General features: G+C 38.1%; 1 long non-coding RNA gene across 1 annotated transcript; it reads right to left on the bottom strand.

The window, feature by feature from the left end:
- Window positions 1–5,090: 5,090 nt before the first annotated feature.
- LOC123607712 lies at window positions 5,091–15,856 on the bottom strand. The gene is made up of 3 exons (XR_006716858.1): window positions 15,758–15,856; window positions 6,566–6,653; window positions 5,091–5,141 (listed from the first exon to the last, which is right to left on the bottom strand). It is a non-coding gene; the product is annotated as an uncharacterized LOC123607712 (long non-coding RNA).
- Between the last annotated feature and the right edge of the window lie 4,262 nt (window positions 15,857–20,118).

The raw sequence follows: 20,118 nt of genomic DNA, 5'->3' as shown, positions 1-20,118 counted from the left end.
CTGAGAAAATTCAGGCCTTTTCAGTAAGTCGAAAAACACTGGTGTGTCTCTAGGTAAAGTCCTTGGATTGGAATTTCCTTCTGGAAAACAAGCTGTTCAACTGTGCCCAGAAATCAGTGAATTCCCTGAGAAAAACAAAAGTGTCTAGAACAGAAACGCTTGCCAGTCTGACTGCACACTCCAAGAAGAATTTAGCTCTTATTTCTCTGGTTGTACAGGATCTATGTAGGATGCATTCTCTAGTGAGGAAGAACAGAATGTGGTTGAGTCTAATGGGAAAGCTTCTGGTATAGAGAAAATCCACCTGGAATCTGGGCTTTCGGCAGTGCTAATTGGCCCTGGGCACAGCGAGATGCTTCACATCATAATCAGATGTTAAGTGTATGAAAGGCTGATGAGGAAGAGGACATAAACTAAAATTGACTCCCCAAATCCCAGTATATTTTAAAGGTCTCAGAGAAATACATGACCATTAGTCTTACTTGGTCTAAACGCTCCGAAGGTATTTCTTAAAAAACAGTTCATGTTTATATTGTTTAACATCAATGGAAAGGGTATAGTTAGAAAACACTGGTCTTCAATGTATGTATGAAGCATCGTTCAGAAAACTGGGAAGACGATGGTGAAACAAATTCATAATATTCAGAACATGGAACCTAGTCTTCATCTTTATTACATTCTTCATTTTCTGGAAACCCAACTTTCTTTTAACTTTAGTCTAACATGCATATATCTGAGCCACATTAGTCAGAAGAATTGTTCTTCCAGAACTGCAATGAAAAACTACTTTTCTGGGGCTCCTGGGTGGCTCAGTTAATTAAGCATCTGACTTTGGCTAAGGTGATGATCAGGTTAGTGAGTTAGATCCCTGCATCAGGCTCTGCACTGACAGTGTAGAGCTTGCTTGGGATTCTCTCTTTCTCCCTCTCTCTCTCTCTCTCTCTCTGTCTCTCTCTCTCTCTCTCTCTCTCTCTGTGTGTGTGTGTGTGTGTGTGTGTGTGTGTGTGTCTCTCTGCCCCTTCCCTGCTCTTGCCCCCACACACTCTCTCTCTCAAAATAAATAAACTTTTTTTAAAAAAAAAAAAAACTACCTTTCTCCATGACATTGCAGAGCTTTGACTCCGACAAATCTAACCTACAATTAACAAAGTGATTATTTTTAAAAATCTCCCATTATTTATCTCATAGATTAAGGAAAATATAATTTCAAATGAGTGTCCCCAGAGAAATGCTGTAACTTTGAAAAACTAAAATATACCATTTATCCATTTATCTTTGGACAAGGAATTACTGAATATGGTATATGGATAAAATGTGTATGCTTTGAATATCAAAATATGTAGTAATTTCCTATTAATACTTGGATTTAAAGAGGAAGGGAGAACACTCTTATAATTGAGTTAACATTTGTACGGGCTTACCGTTTCTCTTTTAAGTGTTGCTCTATCAAATCACAATTCTAGATAAAAAATGGAAGGATCAAGGAAACTAGTAAATAGGCAAAAAAAAAAAAAACCTAGAAGAAAAGTTTAGTTTAGTACATACCTATAAATTCCTAGTTGCAAACTCATATGAAAATATCCAGTTCCATGAAAGAACAATAGCTAAACTATAATCAGGGAGCAGTATGCATGCCTTTTAGATTTTCGAGAACTCAAGCAACTTTTCGAAGCAAGCTTAATGTTTGTAAAGTCTGTTTGAGTTTGGAAATAGAATTTTATTTATTCAAGAGATTAAACTAGTTAGAAATGGGTTGCAAAAAGAATGCCAAGAAATCAAAGTTTTATCCGAGGAACAATCAAATTTCAAAAACAATCCACAATATTAAGTGGATTGCTTCTGAGTGTTGTAAGTATATAGAATTTTGGAAAAGTTAGAAGAACACACAGGAAGCAATTTAGACCGCGTGTTGAGTCTGGTCTCTGGGGTCTGTGTATTGACTCTGTACAGTCCTCTCTGTGAACATACACCTTAATTCCCTCTTGTATAAGATCGGAATAAGTTTTATATATATGCAATTATATTATTGTGAGAATTAAAAATAATTTATATGATATATCTGACACATGAAAGTGCCATTATTATTCTTCTTCATGATGATGTAAATGAATATACCAAAATTTTATTTTATTTTATTTTTAACGTTTATTTATTTTTGAGAGACAAAGAGAGGCAGAGCGTGAATAGGGGCAGGCAGAGAGAGAGGGAGACACAGAATCTGAAGCGGGCTCCAGGCCCTGAGCTGTCAGCACAGAGCCCCATGCGGGGCTCAAACCCACGAACCGCAAGATCATGAACCTGATCAGACATTTACCCAACTGAGCCGCCCAGGCACCCCTCAAAATTTCAAACTGAAGTTCCAAAATTTCAAGTACATGCCTCAATACATTCACATTTCAAAATCATTCAAAAATGTCTGTATTAAAAAAAAAAAAAAAAAAACCTTCTATCAAAAAATATTTGAAATTGAATGTAAAGAAGAGGAATTTATTAATTGGCACTAAACCTGTGGGAAATAATAAAATGCATGTTGAAATACAATTTTAGAAATTTCTTTGGAATTTGAGAGGATTCTGAAGAAGGCCTATAGAAGTACAAGGCAAGATGTGGGACGTGTGAACTGAAGTACGTATCTGCCAACATCAGAGCCTTTTCTAAGATTTAGAAAAGTATCTTTACTTCAATTAAAAGACTAGAACTTTGTTGCTTTCAGTAATCCCAAGCATTATGGGGACACTACCCTATTAAGACTAGAAAATAGGTATAGAGGGATGGATTTTCCTTAGGAACAATGGGGACCCATTTTCTAAGGCAATAGTTTGAGGAGAGAGAGGGGTCAAAAGAAGAAATTTTCACAAGTATAGGCTGGACAGAGACGAATAGAATAACGAGGAAAATTCAGTTAAGGTGGCAATGGCCCAAGGAAATGTGAAAGAAATCAGTTCAACTAGAAGAATTTGCAGACTGCTGTTTCACCCCCCGCCCCCACTGGGTTGGTCAAAGTTTTTTTCTCGTCCTTGAGATCTTTCTGGACCAAAATCTACTACAGCATCTTCCGTTGCCGGAAGGAGAGAAAAATCTTTCCACAAAGAATCTTTTCAGAAGCACAGAAGGAAGAACCATATACTCAAGCCAGAGGGCTTCACCCTCTTCCCAGATAAGAATGAACTCTTTTCTGTGGCACAGAGTCTAGAATGATCTTGGATGGTACCAGTTTCTTCTTTCTAGACACTTAGCAGATTGGCGAGTACACAATAATAGGGGGACCATGTGCAACGCAACAGACAACTTTTCAGTAGCGGCGACAACATCAACAATACGTTGAGGTTAAGAAAACTTGCCGTGTGGCGTATAAATTATAAACACTTAACCTGATTTGGGAGATGGTTTCCACATGAAATTACTTCCTTCCATGCTGTAATAACACATGATGCCTGTGTGTTGAATATCCCAAATTGAAGGTCCTCCAAGTTTTCCTTAGGTGCTTCTTGGACTTTCATTCCCCAATTTCTTCTCACTAGTGTTTGATGATACCAGGCCTACCGACGACGTTGAATGACGTCAGGTAGCATCCGAAACCCAGTCCAAGTATGAGATAGAACTAGCAGCCAGGTTAGACCAGGGAACATAATCCAGGAACCAGGACATTTTGTACTGGGGGATCTGGGCATTTCAAGACCAAACAAACAGACAGACAGAAGGACAGAAACACTCATTGGTCCAGGAAGCTGGTCCAGGAATCAATCCAGGAAGCTGGATTGATTTAAATCTCTCTGCAATTTATTTACGTCCTCAATTTGCAGTGGTGAAGGTATTGGATGTAGCAGGCTTGGAAGTGATAATTACAGTCTAAACAGGTTATGCTAGTTTGCACAGTTACTGCCAAAACATCTAAAGCTAGGTTCCACGGTTCAGAGTTTCCCTAAATTCCTATAAGGATGCCATGCCTCATCCAGCACCAGGAAATGATAAGGCCTCTTGAGCGTACTCAGAGTTGAAGAAAATTATGGAACCCATGGTTGTCTTCGATATTACCTACATAAAACCAAGACTAAATTCTATTTCAGTTTGTTCCAGGTGATGATTTAAAAATGAATTTTAGAGATGGCTTTAACTACATGCCTCAGTTTAGACATGGTTAATTCTTCTTTTAAAAATGTGTTTTATTTAAATATATAAATATTAAAGTTCTATTATATCAATTCAGCTAACATTCAAATATCGGTGGTACTATAATTTAATGATACTCGAGATAGCTTATATGATAATATAGTAATTAATGATCTCTTGGTCTATTGAACTCTCTGCTTGATTAGTATTTAGTCAGGAATGAGGAGGAGAGAGGAAAGATAGTTTTTCCATTTATATCTTGTTTAACAATATTTCTAATGTATATTAGCACACATACCTGTTTTAGTACGTTGAGTAGGGTGGCATAAATGAATCCTTCTTTGAAAACTCATGAATTTGATAATGCAGTCCTTCATTTTAGTTGCATATGCTGTAATTGAGGGTGTGAGCTGAAAATTCTTCTGATTTCAAAGTTAGTGTGACATTCTTTTAAATTTGTTTTTCCTGATCTTCCCTTCAGGAATACCTAAGTACCCACACAGCAAGTTGGAACTGAACTTTCTTACCATCCCAAAGGCAAATCTCCAGTCCCTTAAGAGACCTAATGGAAGTGAGGTTGTGTCTGAGGGTCAAAATGTCCACAAGTGGATGATCTTCAGGAGAGACCTATCTTTTAATTTATGTCATCGTTCTGTGTGGTGTTTTTTTCTTCTTTTTTTGTCAGAGTGATACAATTCCAGGGGCCAAAAAGTAGTACTAGATAGTAGAAAACAATTACTTGACTATTTAGTGTTGTCTCTGCTTGTAATCCTTTGGAACCATGCTTGTAGATGGTTGGGGAAGATTCTATCTCCTTCATAGGTAACTTCAAGTCATATCATAGGTATGCCAGCTTTCATATTTTCCATTTATATCATTTTCATAAGTGACAAATAGAGAAGACAATGCTTGTGTGTTTAAGTTCCAGTCGCTGACATTAGGCTAATAATTGGTTGTTACTACAAAGGTTATGGACTTACCTGTCTGCATTTTCATTTCTTAGAAGGTTCTACACCTTTTTGTTCCTCATTCTGAAATTGCCAGGGGAGAATAAAAATCACTTACAGATTTCCATTTTGGGAATCAATGGAATAAGTTAGCTAAAAAACCTATTTCCTGAGGTAATTTCATGTTTTTAATTTGAGAAAGACAGAGTGCAAGTGAGGGAGACGGGCTGAAGGAGAGAGAGAGAATCTCAAGCAGTCTCCACCCTCAGCACAGATGCAAGGCTCCATCTCACACCCGTGAGCTCATGACCTGAGTGGAAAGCAAGAGTCAAAAGCTCAACGAACTGAGCTACCCAGGCACCCCTGTTTTCCTTCTTAAGATTGGTCTTCTGATAGGAAAACTCATAAGGTAACCTCACCCTAAGATAGTCAACTTCACCTTAAAATGATCCACTTGGCCAAGATAGTCAACTCTGATGACTGTCCAGTGCCTCCTTAAAGAGGAGGCTGAGCATATAGAAAATCAAACTGAACTAGTCACAAGATACCTGGCGACATCACAAATGTATTTGAAAAGATCCAACGTTGTTGTACGAAACTAGTCTGTGGCCTATGATCCTTCTCCCAACGTTTGTTCCCAAATCACCATCATTGCATCAAACAGCATAATCAGTTCCGTCCTTTCCTCCTCATCTAACTTGACATCCTTTATCAGAATTTGCTCAGAATTTATGACTCACAGAGAGCCAAATTAGGGCAAATGGAGAAATGAGTAAAAAAGAAAAGTTGCACACAGTAGGTGTGTCCTAGGAAAATGGCACTGGCCACCATCCCCACTTGAGTAGGAGTCACCAAAACTAGGAATTGGGATTTGAACCTTATAATAAAACAGATACACAAAAATCCATACTTTTATATAGTTCATAAGACTTCTAGCCAGAATGTTTCCAAAATGCCCATTTGAAAATGAGATTTCATAAAACTAAAACTAAACTCCAGTTTCAAACCCGAGTCAAACTTTACTGCCTTTGGTGGTGGAAATCAGTAATGCAGTAGAATTTCCCTTAACGATTCGGTGAGGACCTTTTATAATAAATATTTAGTTCAAGCATCTACCTCACAGATCAATTCTGTGTAAATCTCTCCGAGTAAAGCATTCTCATTCATTCATTTAGCAAATTTTAGTTGCTCAACTGAATTCTATTTCTCTGATCACTGCATTTGAAGATTACTCAAGACCTGAAAAAATTGTTTTATGATAATTAACAAACTGGCTTCCCAAGACTACTCTGGAAATAATATACAGAGAAATTAAATAACGTTTCTCCTTTATTTGAGTTCAAATATCAGACAGCATATGATCCTTATTTTCAGAAAAAAAAATAACCCCAACATAGATATTTTAGTTTCTCTAAGAAAAATGAAGAAGAAAGCTACCCAGATGATCTCAGCTAGCAAATACCCTTTGCTTACTTATTTCTGCTGAAGACAGTTTTCTGAATGATTACCTTTAGCCTTTCCTCATTGTCCAATTGCTTGAAGCACAAAGAAATGTAAAGAAGATGACCATATTCCAGCTCTCATTTTTGAATAAACCTCAATAATAGAAACAGAAAACAAAACCATGTCAACAGAATATCATCAGAACATCAAACAGTTTGTAAAGGTCTAAGTCTTGAAACCTCAATTCCTGAATTCAGAGCATTAGTTCATATTCCATGGTGTCTGTAACATCAAGTACATGAAACCAATGGACGAAAACTGGGTGAAGGAAAAAGTACTTTAAAACTGGTTACTGTGGATTCCCAAAAATGACAATATTAATGTAAATATTAATAAAGACATCAAATCCAAATATTACCTTAACCTTTGTGCTACTTTATTTTTCACGTAGTTCTGTGACTACAGAGTGATCAGTTGACTTTAATGTAACATTTATTAAAACATGAGAGGAAGGGTTTCCAAGATATTAGTATTTAAATCAATCCCCAGATTATTAGTTTTGCCTAGCACTCCTTAGGGAAGGAATCAGAGGAAGAAAATAAATTTAAATTAAAAAAAAAAAATATATATATATATATATATATATATATATATATATATATATAAAAGCAATTTATGGTTCATAGTCTTATAGAGGGCAGATTAAGAGATGAAGAGCAAAGTGAGAAGACTGGCTTTAGAGAAAAAAAAGTAGAGGTAACTCTTCCTTTGCTCCAACAGGAAAGCTGACTAAAGAACATGGATATTTCAAAACATCAAGGAAAGAAAATAATGCCTCAGATGCATCATTAATCCACTATTCTGTCAAATTCTATTTCTTCTGTCTTGCCAAAGAATAATCTCTACCATAACAGCCCTCCCTACCAGAAAAAATAAAAATATTTATATTGCATTATTTACATTTGAAACAAAAATAAATTTAAGTAATGCGGAGAAAAATAATTTTATAATTTAGAAAATAAGATTTATTAAATAGAAGAGTGAGACTAAGAGAACTGGCACTTCTTTGAACCAGTAAATATAGTATCTGGGCTTTTTAAGAACTGGCAACATCGAGATGGTTTCTTTTTTCCAACAAAAATATTTACAGAGCATTTCCAAGTTCATAACATTTAAATAACTCATTTCAGTTTTGAAACACTACTTTCATTTTCATTCAGCTGTTTGGAGAAAACAATATCAGATGAAGTAAGTGATGCAAATATCTCATACAAAGATCCATTCATTCATTCATTTCACTCCACAAATATTTAGTGACTTCCTTCCATGAGTTAGGCATTGTTTGAAGTATTGAGTATAAAGAGCAATGGACAGAACCATTAAGATGCCTATCTCCTAGGTGTTACATCATAATGGGATGGGATGAAATATTATTCATAAATACCCTCCTAAATGATTGCATAAAATTAATATTAATATCATTCAGAGTCTGATGGGCTACCATAGATTTAATAGATTAATAAGGACTTCTTCTGGAAGTTTTTTTTTTCTTTAAGCTGAGACTCAAAGAACAAGAAGGAATTAATCATATGAAGATGGGAAAGAAAGGCATTTCTTTCTTTCTTTCTTCTTTCTTTCTTTCTTTCTTTCTTTCTTCTTTCTTTCTTTCTCTGTGTGTGAAGGGAATAGCTTTTACAAGGCTCTAAACTGGGAACGTGTATCGTATAATTGTGGTGCAGTAGCTCAATTTGATTAGAGACCAAGGAGTGAGCCAGAGAAGAGTAAGTAATGAGGTGTTCAAGAGAGATAGGAGCCAGATAGAGTTGCCAGAATAGGAGGAAGGCAAGTCAATTAGAAAGCTATTGTCACGTCAGGCAAGGTAATGATAGCTTGAACTGCCATAATCCTAATGGAGATGGGGAGAAATGGATGTTTTGGATGAGATTTTGAAGTTAAGGTCATTGGATCTACTAATGAAAGAGGAAATCAAGTATGCCTTCTATTTTTATGCATTTATGTATTTATTTTAAATTTTTTATTAAGTGACTGGATGCCTAATGACACCATTTACTGAAATGAGGAGGGCTCGAGCAGAAGATTTGTAGTGAAGACAATTATTCTCTTTCGGGATATTAAAATTTGTAATGCCCAGGAGAAATTCAAGTTTGGATGTCGGTAGATAAACATCTGGCCTGGGGTTTCAGGTAGAAATCGGGTCTGGACATAAATTATACAAAATTACCTGAGAAGAATGTGAAGATTGAAAAAGGAAGGCATGTAAGAATAGAGTCTTCGAGCACCCCAATATTTCAAAGCTAAACTGGGCAGTATGAGGAAGCATGGGTGATTGAGACAGAGTGGCCAATGGCTAGGGAGAAAACCAGAAGGTTCTATGTTACAAAAATTAAGAACAGTAAGAGTTTTCAAAGCTGAGATAGAATGAATTGAATTTATTTAATTTATTTTCAGGTTATTTCAATATTCATGAGCTCTGTTTTATTAACTTTCTTCTCTCACCTTCACCTGAATACACCCTTGCTGTTCTTTAACTCCTGCTAATCTTTCTGTGCTTCAGCAACGAACAAACAAGCTGCCTTCACCAGCGCTTTCAGGGTGACATCTCTCCACCAGCCCCAAGTGTGCACATGGACAGTGCAAATAAGAAAAGGCAGCCTCCTTGTTTATTTCCTGACACACCATGTGAACGTTAGCATGAATTTTTTAAAAATGGTGGAGATGCATCCAGGTGGAGAGGGGAGATGTCACCCTAAATGCCCTGCTCCACCCATTTATCTCTTCAGACTTGGTCTATTTCTGAGCCCAGAGAAAGATAACCATGGGTCATAGGAGTCAGCGTTCAGGTTGCAGGGTAAGAAGTAACAGGGGATCTCAGAGTAGAACACATTTGCCTTTCTAGGGAGCGTTGGAGTGTTGTTGGAGAATTGTGCTTATTCAGTCTCTTGGTTCCAATTAGGCTCCCTAGTGATATTTTATAGCAACCATAAGTAGGTAGTGCTATGGGTTGAATTGCATCCCCCCAAAGTTCATATGTCTAAGTCCTAACCCCAACCCTTAAAATGTGACTGTACCGAGACACAAGGTCTTTAAAGAATTAACCTTAATTTAATTAAAGTTTTAATTAGCTTCAAGTGAGGTCACAAGGGTGGGCCCTAATCCAACACAACTGATGTTCTTTTAAGAAGAGGAAAGTTGGCTACAGGAAGGTCCAGAAAAAGACCACATGAAGACCTTGGGAGAAGGTGGCCACCTACAAGCCCAGAAGGCAGTAGTCAGAAGACACAAACCCTGTCAACGTTGATCTCAGACATCTGGCGCACCTGGCCTTCAGGACTGTGACGAATTACATTTCTGTCTTTTACACTGACAAATCTATGGTGCTTTGTTTTGGCAGCTGTAGCAGACGAATGTGGGAGAAAGTTTTCTACCTGCATTCAGTGTAGGTAAAGAATTACACAAGTTCGATCCCGAGTCTTAAAGACAGTTTCTTTGAATTCTCTTTCCACCTTTCCTGTTCCTCTTGATGTATAAGGATGAGAATCGAATGAAACAAGAACTAGGCTGTGTCACTTAGTTGAGTAGTCAGGCATGGCATCCACGGTCAGAAGCTCCATTGCCTTTCCTGCAATACGTCATATCTGGTTAAGTGTTCAGTGAAGCTGGTCTTTGTTATAGATTGCACCAGACTGCTAGTATAGAAATATGGAAATGAAGTCAACCCATTTGCACTCTGGAGTCCAATCTAGAGCCCCAGTAACACGTAGAAAGAATCCTTTTACCCAATGGTAATCATCTTTAAAGACGGATCAGTATCAAGTTCCTTCCTTCAAAAAGTGCAACTATTCTCAGGTTCAACAATCAACTGTTCCCTCTTTATATTTCCAATATAGACCCTTTTTAAAGTCAGCACTTAAAAACTGAGTACTTTGGCATTGTGAAAATGCATCATCTATATAACTTCATTTTTATTCACTTCACATATTTCAGTAAAACCTTTACATCTTTTCTGAAGTCCCAGAGTCTAGAACAGTGGTTCCCAGTAACAGAGATACTGCCTCGAGGGAGAATTTTGGAACACTGAAGTGCTCTTTGGTGGTCATAATATTGTAGAGGGTTTCTGCACTTATTGAATGAACCACGCTAGGCACCATGAATTGTGCATTTATAGTTGGACGTTGGTTTCTAATTATTGAGTCTAGAGTCCAAGTTAGTTTTACAATAAATTCAAAGAATTTTCTGTACACTTTTCAAATACTCTCACTTGTCCAGAAACACAACCTGTGTGAATTGAGAGAAAATTCCAGTTTGTCTTCTTCCTCAAGAACTTAACATCATACATCATTTCAGAAAATCATGCGACTCATGGGAACACCACTTATGGGACTAATAGATCTCTGACAGTAGGATCTCTGTCTTCACTACATGTGTAATTCACACAAACGTGGTGACTCTGAATATAGCTAAGGTTCTGCAAACTGCATAATGTTTTCCAATCTCGGGGTGCTTGAGTATTAATGAATAGAATTGCCTATCATTTATTATAAATTACTTTTTTATAGTTTCCATTTACATTAGAGTGAAGGTGCTATATTGATATGGGGTCATTATTTTAGTGAGTTGTATTCTCTATATTCTCTTTCTTTCAGAAAGTATTAAAAAATTGTGTGTTTAAAGAAGTGTTTTACCTACTGGGGTTGACTTGTTTCTGATCATGATGATATGGGGGTTTGCATTAAAACTTAAATCTTCTTGTAGGTATGTGCCTCCGAAACATTAGAACCAAAAATCAGACCTCTTGCTATTTAAATCTCTCAACTAGTTTTCAGTTAAACTGATTGGAAAGGAAGAAAACGTTTATTAAAGGTCTGCAAAAATGGCTATTTTTATTCGTATGTGCAACCACTTCAAGAGTTTTTGAAGACTGGAAGGAAGGTCATTATTTCAGTGATGTGACTCTCAATATACTCTCATTAGCAAGCATATTTTTTTCATTGTTTCAACCTTAGACCTAAAACTCAGCATAATTAGCGGTATCTATTTTGGTTGGTCAGAAGCTGGTTCATTACCTAGCTAAATTCCATGAAGTTAATAAGGTTTTTGATTCATTATTTAGCAGATACATATAGCACTTCCTAAATGCCAGGAACCATTCTAAAACTTTACCAATATTAGCTCATTTTAGTTTTACAACAACTACCTTATTATCCCCATTATACAGAAGAAACTGAGGAACCGACAGGTTAATTTGCTCAAGGTCAGTGATATCCAGTAAGTTGCAGAGCCTGGATGTACAACTCTAGGCAATTGGGCTCCAGAGGCTACGGGCTTGGCTGTACATTGCCTTCTGAAACTGCCATACAGCAAACGAGGAAAAGTTTGCATTAAAAAGTCTAACGGGCAAATGATTAGGATATATTGGTTTATCGTCTTAAGGGATCTTTAAGTTTCCACCTATGTTAAATAAATTGATCATCTTTTGTCAGGTATGGATAACTAATTGAAGACCACTTGCAAATAAAGATCAACTGAACTGTTTATCATAAATGAAAAATCATATACAAGTGTTGACTGAAATTTCCCCGCCCTGAAAGAGGAGGAAATAAAAAACACAATAGGCAGTATTAATTAGACTTATGATAATTTGAGAAAGAATGAGGAGAGGGAGGGAGGGAAGAAAGAAGTGAGGCACGGAGAGAGAGAGAAAGAGTATTTCATTGTATAACACAGAGCTTTGTTCACAGGACTCCGATTTTCAAAACGTGCGTGTGATATTCTAATCTTTGAATCGATTAGAACATTATGTAACCATTTAAGAAAACGATCCAGAATCCGTGTCTTGGCTGTTTGTGAATGGAGGTTGTCATTGGGGCATTGCTAGGAGAAGCGAGTTACTTGCAGGTATCAGTTAATTCCAGTTATTGTGAGAGTATTCCGGGGAAGCAGCAATGATAGAAGGTGAATGACAAAAAATAAAATTTCTCCCAGAAACTTTTTCTCCCAGAAAAATTTCTCCCAGCAAACACTATGGTTTTTGTTGTTATTTATTTTGCTGTTCTTTCTAAGTTTTCTTTGTTTTCATTTTTAAAAATTTGTCAAACTTTCAGCATGTGCTTAGCCTGTTATCCTTTGTTGACTTCCACATACCACCATTGGGTCATTATTTATGTTTTTATGTCATTTTTCTTTCCCTCTACGGTAATCCTTTTTGGGTATGACAGCCACATAGTTTTGTTTGATTTATCTGAGAGCTTAGAATTTGGGGTCTGTGTCTCATAATTTTCCAATATTGTTAGAGTACAGTTTGATATTTTTTGCTGTTTGTTTTCTTTTCAACAATGGCCCTTTTACCTTTTTGCTTTTTACCTGAACAAAATTATCATTTGTCCTAGACAGAAATAGTCACATGTCCTATCAATCAAGATGATATGAAGTAATATAGTAAGTCTACTTTCTTAGGCTAGCCAAAATAATATGTTTCACACATTTCTTATTGTTAAATCCAGATGAAGGTTTACACCAAAGAAATTGATCCCTGGAGAATAAACATCTATCTATATACGAGGAGATCTGGGTATTTAAGTAATGGAATGTTCTAGGGTCCTTCTATGATGACATTACGTTGTAGAGAATGTGTTTATTTTTCAGTGCCTAGTCACCTAGTATCCTACTAGTTTAGTTATGGTTATCAGCTGAAAAAAGTCACAATATGTTTTTCAACTACAACTTATACAAATAGGGAAAACAGGGCACACAAAAATCAGAAGCTACAGGTGCCAATATATTAAAATGATGAATAATCATAAATCTGGATTGCAAGACGGCCAATTGTTTTAATTGATTGTATTTGACAATAGTCAACAATATGCTTTTTTAATACCCTGTTTTCTAAGCTCAACGATACCTAAAACCTGGGATTATTAGCCAAATGGTTCCCTACCAGCTGACTTTGACCTAGAGGACATCTGTACCCTGTTTATCTTAATAGCTTTAAATTCGTTCTTACATGAAAAACATCTATTCAATGTTCGTGAAATCATAATGTCACATCCACTCCAATACAAAGGCTCTACCCCAACTCTGCCCTATGATTCTAGTTGAATTTGAAAGACAATACATAATATTTAAAATTCCTTAAGAAAGAATGTCACTCTCTTACAGATTGGTTTAACCTAATTCCAATCTAATATAAATTCTTCATTTTAGGTCTGACAAATCAGTTTAGTTGTAATACAAGCATCAATAAAAGTATGTAGTTATACATTCCTAGTCACACGTAGGTATGCATAAATAAAACATGTATATGTTTTATAGGCTTCTCGTTTTAACATTGTATGAATATGCCCATTTCAACAAACACTCTTTATAGCATACCTTTAAAGTCATACCCTAATTCTCAATGGAAAACTTATAGGTCACATACAGAATTGACTTGTCTAATATCTTACTGCTGATTATGTCATTTCCTATATTGGCATTTGCCAATTATACTGCAATTAACATTTTCGTGCCAACACACTTTGCACAAAGTTCAGCTTATTTGTTCAGAAGTGGCTCGGCAAATGTGTTTATTCTCTGCTTCTTATTTTCCTATGATCCATCTGCTGTCCTTCCCTGTCACGTATGGTGCCCAGGGAGAGTCACAGTCATAAGCCTCATCACTTGGGACTCTGGCTTTCCGTTGGTTTTGTCCAGTGGGAGGCACTGGCCTGGCAGGAGAAGAGAGAAATCGGGACATTTATCTCTGCCTCCTACTCACTGGACCCAGGTCTGGCAGTGACTGAGTTCCGTGGTGTATTCTCTTTCCCTTTTCCTTCACGGTTGGGTCTCTTCAGTGACGGACTCACCCTCTTTGTGGCAGAGGTAGGAATGCCTCCCCCGTGCTGCTAGTCTCTAAATAAATGTTTTACCATGCTTTGGTTCTCGTCCCCCAGACCATGGCCCCATAAGTAGCACGTTCATTTGTCTCTCTTCCTTTATACCCTTTGAGTGAGTCATCTATTTTCTGCCTGGACCTGCTAAAATAGGCAAAGGGCTGTAATAGTATTCTTTGCATATTTGATATATTGTCACTCTTTTTCACAACTCAAATGTACCACTAGCAATGTGTAAGAATTCAAGTATCTCTATAACTTGTAACTCTGGATTTTATGTTTAACTATTGTCAATACGATGGGCAAAACAGAAAATAATGCACAGTACCTTTTGGTTACTAAAGAGGACAAATGTGAAGAGTGTGTGTGTGTGTGTGTGTGTGTACATGCACACACATTTACAGATCAAATAACTAGATAGTAAAGTGTCTAAAAAGCACTAGCTATAGGCTAGTGTTCACATTTCAGCTCAAGCACAAACTAGCGATGCGGATTGAGGCAAGACCCAGCCCGTCTTGCTTTGAAACATCTCTAAGCCTTTGTGAAAATTATATGTGACATAGAGATAACAATAATATTCGAAGTGAAGTGTTTGGATGAGACGTCTCCAGTCCCTTTCAACCTTGTGCCTGTGATCTTACATCTCCGGCAGTAACACCAGGACAGAAAGAAACCCTGGAGAGTTTTAGCATGCATGACGGACAAAGGAAACTCTACCTCATGTGTTGAGTCACTGAGGCATTGGTATGGCATTATTTTTCGTTTTGTTTTCTTCGAAGAACGGCAAATATTATATATTTTCTTATAAGGCCAAATGGAGCCAGCTTAGAATTTTGCTACTTTCAAAGTCCAATTCTGTCAATCAAAAGCAGGCATGCTAATAAGAGAAATGGATCCCCACATCCCTAGCAATTTGCATTTACTTATCCACTGCTTTTTCGGACCTCTTTGCTAGCAAATTTTGTTTTGTTGCCCTGACTTTGTCCAGAAAGGGCTAGAAAATGCTCCCTGAAATTATCTACCTCACGTAATATAACACAATAGGTCGCATTATGTCTCTTAGCAGAGGGAGCTTCAGAGGGGTTTAAAAAGGCTGGGGGTCTTGAGGCACAGAGAGAAAATGGAATATTTCTGGGAAGATGAGAAGCAGGAACCTCCGAAGTAGCTCATTTGTACTGGAGGTAATGGTGTGAGAGAAAGGTAATGCCAGAGACTTTGAGAGGTTCAATGAAGTGGAAAAGGTGGATAGAGGGCGGACGATATTTTCTGCAAATGTCTAAAATTTTCAATATAAGGACTGAGGCTGGCGAGAACGTACAGCGTGTCACGTACTTGCTTTGCATACGGGGTATGGTGTCAGTGACTCACCTTCCACAGGTCTTGTGCTGTAAGTTGTTGGGTGATGGATTTGCCCTGCTTGCTCCGTCCACCCTCCAAGAGCGGAGCGCGGCTTGTGACACATCTGTGCGGGGTTAGGAGGGCAGCTGGAAGCCGTTGGACAGAACGGAACCAACAGGCTCGTGCCCAGATGCAACTTGCAAGCGGAGTGCGATCCGGGCTCTGTTGAAATGCTGAGCCACCAGGGCTGAGGAAGAAAGAGAAGAGTCTTCGGTGAGATGATTTGGAGAGATTAATGAATACATGGGTGGATACGAAATTCACTGGCGATAGTTTTCTGCCTTATTGGCAAGAAAAATCAGGCGCTGAGACATCATCACACGTTTCAGTAGCACAGGTGGATGCTTTAAAACAGACCTGGGCTTCTGTGTTTAGGAAACTTAATTTTTAAATGTTTTTTTTTTTTTTTTTTCCTGACACTCAGACGATCTGCCCTTACAACAAACTGTTATTGAAACAACAAAAGCCCCCCAACCCCTCCTTAGTAAAAAGCGCAAGGGGCCTCCAGCAGAAGCCTCAGACGAGCAGGTGAGCGGAAGAGGAGGGCAGACGGCGGGCCCTGTGCTCCTTGGCAGCCGGCCAGCTTGGCCAGAGTTGGCCGGGGATCCATGACCCTTTGGCTCTCGTGGGAGAGCGTAAAGTTCTGTCAGCTCATCCATTCGGATAATTAGCAAAAGATATTATTTCCCTGCTCCATCTGCTTGCATTTTGGCTAATAATTGGAACACTGAATAATGTTCCCGAGTCCTTCAGCTCTCCGTCACCACAACCCAGCGCATCTCTGGGGAAAGACCGGGGACAGAGACCACTGAGACTCCTCAGCCCTCTTGTGTGAGGACGACCATGAACCCTGAGGCCAGCGTCCAGTCTAGAGACAAGTCAGGGCTCACCGGTCAAGGAGTCTAAGGAGGCCGGGATGGCAGGGACATTTCATTCTGCTAATCCAGAGCTTACCCCCCTTAGCCACAGACAAATGGCTGTGCAAACGGAGGGCTTAGTGACCCTGATGCTGAGAAAAGGAAAAGGGCAAAACTATTGACTCAGTCAGAGACTGAGTGTAAGAAATGACTTCATCATGGTGGCTTGGAAATGTACTGTGGTTTCAAACGTCCCGTAGCAGCCCTCTGGTGGATATTGGATTGTGGATTTCTCCAGACAAGGACCTTGGCTCCTCCTTCACTCTGCATGGGAACTCGCGCAGCGCACCGCACAATGGCACAATTAGGTCCAGTTGGCCGGCTGACTGAAAGCACTTCAAAGCAGAAGGGCTTTGAACAGAAGCAGAAAGGACCTACTTCTGCATTTTGAAATGAGCGTTAAATCATCTTTTCAACTCTAAAGCTCTTCTCATATATATATTTTTTTCACTTGAACTTGGGAGCTAAATCTCAACAGGAGAAAATGCTTCCCGTCCACCAGAGCATTTTTTTCGTGCCGTGTGTTTTATTGAGTATCTACCATAGGCCAGCGTCTGTGCTGGGCGCTGGAAAGGGCCGGTGGACTCCATTTCTGTAAGGCGACCGCCGTAGATTCGCACGGTCAAGTGTTCTAATATATTACCGATACGGATATGTTGAGAAATAAGGCAGTAGTGACGAACGTTTGCTGCTAGTTTCTTTGACATTTGGAAGCTTTTATTATTGATGAGTTATGAGAGGAAGTGGTTATTAAAAAAAACCAAATTTATTCAACTGATCATACACGTTTTTGCTCAAAATTCATTCTACTATAGATACCTGATCCCCCCCCCCCCAAAGGGCTAATAAGTGATAAAACTGGGACTGGAACGTAGGTTTTTAGACACACTGTTGCGTGTTTTTCCTACTACTCTTTGTAGTTTTCATGTCATTAGAATGGTGCCACTATTTCCTTTTTTAAATAAGAGCCATTGCAGTTTTTAAAAATGATTCTCTTACAGAATGTTTTCATGTTGCAGTGAGTAGGAATTAGAATAGAAAGATTTTCTGTTGCAAAGCAAAGTCGTTCTGTGTCTACAGCAGAAAGAAATGAAATCAAACATCAATGAATTTCAATGGCCAATTTAAATACTGTAATATATTTACATAATGTTTAATAATTTTAAGCTACTAATAGAAAAATATCATTTGGAGATTTGTATTTTGAATTTCAACTTCTCTAAAAGTTAAATTGACACAGAATAAGTAAATTTTCCTTAGAAGATAAAATTAATCAGATAGACAAAATGATATATTTTACAAAATATAATTTATCGATTGATCAAGTTACCTGGAATTTTTTCCTGAACATTCGTTTTTCATAAAGTTCTTGACAGTGAACTGGACACTTTATTAAGATAAACTGTATGTCATTTATTGTTTAATTGTTATTATCATTATTTTATTTTAGAGGAAGAGAGCACGAGCGGGGAAGATGGGCAGAAGGAGAGAGAGAGAGAGAGAGAGAGAGAGAGAGAGAGAGAATCTTAAGCAGGCCCCATACTCAGCATGGAGCCCGACACAGGATTCCATCTTATGACGATGAAGTCATGACCTGAGCTGAAATCAAGAGCCACCCAGATGCCCCTGTATGTTGTTCTTTTTTTAAAAAACTGTGTCTTTCTGTTGCTTTGAGTGCTAAGGTGGGTCACTGCTTTACGCTATATTTCTGTCAATCAGGCAACTAAAGTGGATTTATTTTAAAATGTGATGTTTTAAAATGCTTGCAATGCCTCCTTCTGTAGATGAGTATAACGGGCCTTACAACAGTCTGGAAACCGGCTAATATTACGGTGGTAGGTCTGAGCCTGCATCGTGTAGATCCATGGCCGCAGTTCATCACTGGGATCCTCGTAGTTGTTTGGCAACCAGCTTCCTGGACAAAAAGCCTGGCATTGTAGCATATGCTGATTTCCATGGTATATACATACCCTCGACCATGGCTAATTTCAAGATACCAACATGTTCCCAAATGAGGCGTCGCAAGGCAGTGTGTTCACCATTTTGCATCACGTCTAAAGCATGAATCTGTATCTACAGTTTCTGATAAATATATGAGAAATTACAGAGAAAAGAGAAGCAAGTAAGTCGAAGAACATGGAAAACAGTGAAACGTGTTAAAATGATTAGGAATCGATGCGTCTTTATTGCCTTCGTTTTCAATACAACTCATTTAACTGTGAATTTTTATAATTTAATATTAATAATAGGTTGGTTTAATAACTGGCTCCCTGCATTCCTGGATATTTACCAGTTAGCTCACGTGACTTTTCCAAGCTGGTACAAGCACACAACTAGATCACGAAAGAGTATGATAAGTCGTTTTGGTTGGCTGAAAATGTTTCCAATGTGCCCCCCGCCTTTTTCTGTGGTATATGTGGTGTGTGTGTGTGTGTGTGCGTGCTGTGTGTGTGGTAAGTACGTGTGCGTGGCGTGTGTACGAGTGATGGCATGAACTCCAAGCTTATAAATATTTAAATTGCATGCCATTGCATAAAGTTTCTGAAAAATAATTTAATGTTTTTTAGCCCATGTACTTTTAAAGTAATAAATATACCCGACTTCATAGTCTTGTCTCCTGGCTTTCTGGAGAGTCTCAATCGTGTTTAGTCCAAATAAACGTTTGCTATGATTCAACCCTAGATTTTTCATAGAAAACCTTTTATCACCTAAATATAATATTTATGCCACAGAATTATTGCCACACTAGCATGTACAAGAGAACTCAGTTATGTTTCTGAGTAAATCTGCAACCAGACTGTCATTGTTTTAGTCGCACATTAATGCCGTTTCATATCATGAGCTACATTATCTTTCCAGATTCTGTTTTGTTGTGACCATTTTGTGCTGGGTGAAAACATTTACTACACGAGTTGATGTCTGATTTATGAGGTTAAACATTCATACTAGGTAAGCTGATCGTAGGGTAGGGGATGGGAGATACGCATTAGTATCAAAAAAGAAAAGACTTTTGGAGCGATGAAAAAACATCCTTAGAAGAATGAATTATAGCAACAAGGAAAGCCACTCGTCAGTAACACGTCTCAAATACAGGTTACTAGAAAGGACTTTTTGCCAGGATGTAGAGATAGCGTTCGTATACACCATCTACTATGCTTATATGTCGATACTTCTAGCTAACTCTCTGTGCACAGTATTGGCACAGCTGAGGGTCACTGAGGAACTCTGTGTGCCTATACATTATGAATGTGGCCGCTGTTGTAAGAGGCACGCAAAGAAGTCTTTGTCATCAGAGATGAGGTTGTCGAGTCGACAAATGTATCAAGCATCGTGTTGAGACTCTGGTAGCAGAATAATAAAGCTGTAAAACCTGCTGCAATCCTCCAACTCTAATTTCACTGTATTGATGTTGGG

This window comes from Leopardus geoffroyi, chromosome A2 (assembly GCF_018350155.1).
Source record: "Leopardus geoffroyi isolate Oge1 chromosome A2, O.geoffroyi_Oge1_pat1.0, whole genome shotgun sequence".
Classification (NCBI taxonomy): Eukaryota; Metazoa; Chordata; class Mammalia; order Carnivora; family Felidae; genus Leopardus; species Leopardus geoffroyi.
The sequence above is the reverse complement of the archived record's forward strand: the minus strand, read 5'-3'. Positions and strand labels throughout refer to the sequence as shown.